A 6,287-nucleotide genomic window follows, 5' to 3' on the forward strand; every position below is an offset into this window, starting at 1 on the left:
TCTATATATCGGTGCAATCTCTATGCTAATAAACTGTTATAAGATTTTAGTTATTATCGGCAATCAGACCGTTTATCTGGCAACAGAGCTCTTGTCCGTAGGTTGTATTCGCTTCTAACAGTGACTAGTACCCTAACCAATAATATTACAATTAAAGTCATTATTATGAGTATTACTAACTAGGAAACTCCCTAATATATATATATATATATATATATATATATATATATATATATAGTGTGTGTCCCGTTTATCTTGCCCACCCTGCATAACTGTGTCTGCAGATGCAAATTACAAAATGTTTCAAGCGAATCTTCTTTAGCCGTCAGGGGAACATCAGTCAGCATGATTGCCTTTGTTGTAGTTTTTTTTTTTTTTAGTAAGATATGAACTGCGGTATGACTTTTTTAAAATGGCACCCTGTATTTTATATTCGGTAATTCATTTCCTCTCCTGAAGACCTAATCAAAAATGTATCACAATGTACCATTCACTGGAACACAACGTTATTAATTACATAACACAACATTGACTTTGAGCCCGGGATCACAAACTCGTCCACTTGCTGGAGTTGTCAGAAAACAAATGAAAACAAAACAAAAAAAAAAAGAAAAACATAACACAAAATTGACTTTGACTTTCCCGTACCATTGTGCAGAAGCATAACATTCAAAGGAGCTCAAAGTGGTGACCCTGGACACCGATACACTAGTGCACTCGTTGAATGAAAGATTTATTTACTGCTTCCATTGTTGCCTGCTGAAGAGGAATACAATACGTTCCTACATGTCCTCTGGAGTTGTTGGAATATCGCGATAGGCATCGTCTTTAATGCATCCCCAAAGAAAATGTCCAGAGGATTTAAATCAGGAGATCTTGCAGGCCAAGTAACTGTTCCACCTCGTCAAATCCATCTGGCAGGATACCTTCGGTTCAGAACACGACGTGCACGCAAGGCATTATGTGCTGGACATCCATCGTGTTGATACCAAATAAGCATTCTGGTTCTTAGCGGCACTTCATCCACAAGAGGAGAAAGAATTCGTCTGAGGAAGTTGGCTTACGCTGTGCCGTTTAGACTACCATTGATGAAAGCATCCCACACCAGACGTGAACTCTCCATTGTCTGGGTTGTCACTGGACCAATAATTCATGTTCCTTGTATTTATCTGTGCTTTGTTTGAGAAGGAACATTCATCGGTAAATAGAACACTGGAGAAGAAGTTCGGGTTGGCGAGGATTTGCTGCTGTGCCCACTCACAGAACTGTACACGATTCTGGAAATCATTCCCATGCAATTCTTGACGTAGGTGTTCATGGTAAGTATGGAACCAGTGACGTATAAGAAAATAGCGTATGGCATCGTTGGCCGGGAGGCCCCATTCGGGGAAATTCGGTCTCCAAGTGCCACATTGGGCGACTTGCTCGTCGGTGATGAGGATGAAATGATGATGAGGACATCACCCAGTCCCCGAGTGGAGAAAATCTCCAACTTGGCCTGGAATCGAACCCGGGCCCGATTGCACGGGAGGCGAGCGCGTTACCACTCAGCTAAGCCCGCGGACGACGTATAAGAATACGATGTACACTCGTTTTAGGAATGCCAATCTCGTGTTCCAGCTGTCGTGTGCTCACATGTGGATTCATAGCAACGGTAGCGAGAACAGTAACTTCGGCAGCTTCGCCTGTGCGAGTGCTACGACGATTGTGTTGTCGTGGGTTGAAACTTCCCGTTTCCTGAAGCGTCGCAACAAGACGAGAAAACAACCGTCGGGAAGGTGGGTTCTTGTCAGGACATCGGTCTCTGTACAGTTCCGCTGCCTACATAGCATTTCGCCTAACTTCCACAACAACAACAACAACAACAACAATAAAAGGAACGTTATGTCGATGCAGTTTGTAGGTAGGACAGCCTTTACTGTATGCCTACTCTACGCAACAATATTTAAAAGAAATTAACTACTGTACTAAATGTACCCGTACATAAGAAAACAGTACTGCAATTACTGTTCTGCTAACTTACATTCCCCTTAGATGAATACCATTTCTACCTTCTCTTCGATGGTGTACATTCTCCTCACACAACTCTTCAGCAGACGATGGTTGACGGAATGACGGGTGTGCATTCTACTTATATTTACATTTGTTCTCTGTCAACGTCAGTACGTGGATGTGTACCATTATCCCGGGTACGTGCACTAAGCGCTGGGAGTGTCAACGTCAATGTTGTGTTATGTAATTAATAACGTCGTGTTTCAGTGAATAGTACACTGTGATACATTTTTGAATAGGTCTTCAGGAGAGGAAATGAATTACCGAATATAAAATACAGGGTGCCATTTAAAAAAGTCATACCGCTGTTCATATCTTAGTAAAAAACAAAGCTACAACAAAGACAATCATGCTGATTAATGTCCCCCTGACGGCTAAAGAAGATTTGCTTGAAACATTTTGTAACTTGCATCTGGACAAACAGTTATTTAGGGTGGTCAAGGTAAATGGGACACCCTGTATACATATCAGGACAGAAAGAAGGCCAGTATCGGTTGTAATGTCATCTATCCTTTTTTGTTGCATTCCCGATCTATATTTCAACTGACAGTTCAGCTGTCATGAGTGCATTATAAGTAGTGATGTAGACTGTTCGTTATTATAACGAGATATATTCCACTCTAACTCAGGCTTGTACAAAGACTAGTCCAACTTAATGTTTGTACATATCTGAGTTAGTCTGGAATATGGTCTTTATATTTAAGTTCAGTCTAGGTGACTAATTACAACGCACTGATGATTGCTGCACACTCAGTTGCAATATTTATCTGCAATGCAATAAAAAAGACAGACATTACGAACGATACTGGTCTTCGTACTCTATTGGATTACATCACGGTCGTGGGGCACAATCGTTCTCTTGGAATAGAGCATGGTAATATATATATTGTAAAAATGGATGTTTGTAAGCGTCTGTTACACATCACCTCCTAATCCACTGGTCCAATTTCAACCAAACTTGCTTCATGTATTCCTTACTGCCACCCAAAACTCGCTCTCAGGTTAGGAAGCACCTATCTAGCATAGTCCAAGAGAAGTCACGTCATAGTGAGATGAGTGAGAAACTGCCGCACTTTGCATGACTTTTAAATTTATTGCTTCTTTACTACTTACTCTATTTCCAACGTATTTAGCAGACGGTATTCACATTTATTACTGGATGTACATAAAAAACTGTATCTTTGTGCGACGTATAGTTCAAGACATATGACGTCATAAACATTCGGCTGCGTGAAAACGGAACCATAGAGAGCAATTCGATAGAGATACAGGTAGAAATGTGTGCGAAATATGGGAAATATGTGTAAAACATATGTGGCAGGTGCGTATGCGGGCATAGTTCCTAAACCACTGAATAGATTTAAGTCAAACTTAGTACACCTATTACTTACTATCTGGAATGAACCAGCAGTCTACTGGGGAGGGGGACACAACGTGGAGAGAAAAGGGAGATGGGGGAGATGGACAGAGAGAAGAGGAGAGGAGAAATGGTCTGACAGGGAAAGGGGGAAAAGGACATGAACTAATAGAAGACTGGAATAAATACGTACCTGTGAAACGCCTGACACTCATCTAGTATTGAATAATCATTCAAGCTACACGACACTTTTGGAATTTATTACTGAATACAGTTTACTACGATTTCTAGCTCTTACACGCACACTGCTGGAATCGTAATGCTACCTTTCGTACACCACCATTACCAGCGCTAATTTTCTGGAACAATTAATGTAATATACATACTGCTTAAATATCTCGTGGTATGATTTAGTCTCTTCCCTGTTAATTAACTGTCTTACACCCAGTTTCATGTCTTTAAAGGAACCACGTGCCTTGGGTCCATAGTCCGTCCCGCCATTCGACAGAATCCTCGTTATTTAGAAGAATCCCTATGGTGCGACTGGTCGTACTGAAGTTCTAAGAGAACCAAAGACGGAATAGTGGATACACCGCCTTGGATAAAGTGAGTGACACGCTTTCATTAGGTTATAGATGAAGACCAACGACTTCATTGGGCGAAGAAGATAACAATACCAATGGCAGAAGCAGAAGAGTCTTTCTTCCTGATGGTGGAAGCAGCGCCATCAATATCAGCACAAAGCAGAACACAAAAGGTGTCAGCCTGGATTGTAGCTGAATATTTATCCGCATTGTGAGGGAGACTTGACGGGCAGTGAACTGCAATGTGGAAGCGAACTGAGTATCACCACAATATTTCCTAAGTGTAGCAACAATGAGGAGTACAAGGAATAATTTTGACTGCACTGATCATGTAACTCTGACAGGGATGTCAGTGACATGTCCACGTTGAGACCCAGTAAAAGTCTTGCAGTATGAATAAAGAGATGAAAGTAGGAATGTGAACTATAATAAGGTCATTTCTAAAAGCAGGGAAATTAAGTGAATTTAAAAACAGTAACGACGTTTGTTTTGGCGTTTTAGGATTGTGTTAAACCAGATGGATACAGCAAGGAAATTTCAATAGTATTTAATTAAATCTATGGGAGAAGAGGAGAACAAGGCAGAAATGGTGCAGCAATCAATGAGGGAAAACGGGCGAATGATGTTAAGAACAGTTATAGTACAAATAACACATTAATAATAAGAAATGCAGCTAAACTTGTAAACTTGTTAACGTAATAATTATAAAAAATTATTTCACATCTTCTGCGCTTGATGAAGATGAGACTGAAGAAATCTATGAAAACAAAAAGAGAGTTAATAAAAATAAAATGTGGTAGAGGTAATGTACTCTTACTGGGAGATTTAAGTGGCGCAATAAGGATTAATCTTGGAAACAGGACAGCAGGGAGACTTGGGTAAGGAATGCTGGTATACTTAAGTTTGGTGTGAAATATGACATGGTGATAACAAATCCAAACTTTGATACGGAAAGTTCTATGTGATAACAACAGTTCCCTAATGGATTTCATATTAGTGACGAGAAGTCATAGAAATCCAGTAAAGTCTACCCATGGCTGTTCAGGACTAGTTGCAGACAGTAATCATGCGCAAAGAGCAATCTAAGATTTAAAAGAAACCAGCCAATATGAAAAAAGCAGAAACCCAGAAACAACATCAGAATTTGAGAAAAAAAAACATTGTTAACTATAGCAGTAATACCTTAAATTCATGGAGCAACGTGTAACAAACTGTGACAAAAACAGCAGAAGAAGTACTGGAAAAGTTGGATATAGAAAAACATGGACGACATGCAAATTTATGAACGTGACCGAGGAAAGGTTTTCGTAAAGAAAAATAACCACAACAAAACATCAACAGAGATACAGAGTCATAAAAAAAGACATCACACAAAAATTCTGAGAGGTTTAGGGACAGTGGATGATGAATGATACATGTTATGCGTAGCGAAACGAACATAAAAATGGACTGAATGTTAAAGTAAACAGCATGATTAAAAATTATCTCCAGGGCAAGACAAGGACAAAATACAAATTGGAAAACATGTTACTGAATTCAGATGAAGGCCAACAAATGGTAAGAATATTTTGAAAAAATTTACGAAGGAAAAGAGATCACAAAGAAAACAGAACACATTGAAGAAATAGAAGAATCAGATCATGTAATTATGAAAACAGAATTTGAAGCAGCACTGAAACAAGTGAGAGCAAAGAAAGAACCAAGTCCATATGGTTTTCCAGCTGATCTCTGACAGGATATGAAAGAGAAAGTTTTCAAAATTATAATCTGTTGTTACGATTATGGTTCTTTTCCAGGTGTTATTGTAGGCAGTAAGATAATAATCATTCATAAGAAAAGCGACACAACAGATTGTCTTAGTTACAGAAAGATAAGCCTAATTTCGCACGCAGTAAAAACCGACCTCCATTATAAAAAGTAGACAAAGTTTGTACTATATCTAGAACTTGGTTTTAGACAAAAAACATGGTCCAGAGAAATAATCATAGCACTCACTAGCATGCTAGAGCGAATTTTAGAAGGAATTAGAGACACTTACGTAGCCTCCATTGGTCTAGGAAAGTCATTTGACAATATCAGCGTGAAGTAACCCGCCAAAGAATACAAAGTTAGACGCTTGTCTCACTGGACTCTGTGCATCCTATTCTGTCCACCGCCTGACTGCGGTTTATTTATTAACTCTCCCAGAAAGTGTGAGCAATTAAAGTAAGGCTTATTAAATGATATTATGTATGATTTTTTTGTGTTCCATAGGAAATCATGTCCTATATTTATTACGTTTTTCCCTTCACCCT

This window comes from Schistocerca nitens, chromosome 8 (genome assembly GCF_023898315.1).
Source record: "Schistocerca nitens isolate TAMUIC-IGC-003100 chromosome 8, iqSchNite1.1, whole genome shotgun sequence".
Taxonomy (NCBI): Eukaryota; Metazoa; Arthropoda; class Insecta; order Orthoptera; family Acrididae; genus Schistocerca; species Schistocerca nitens.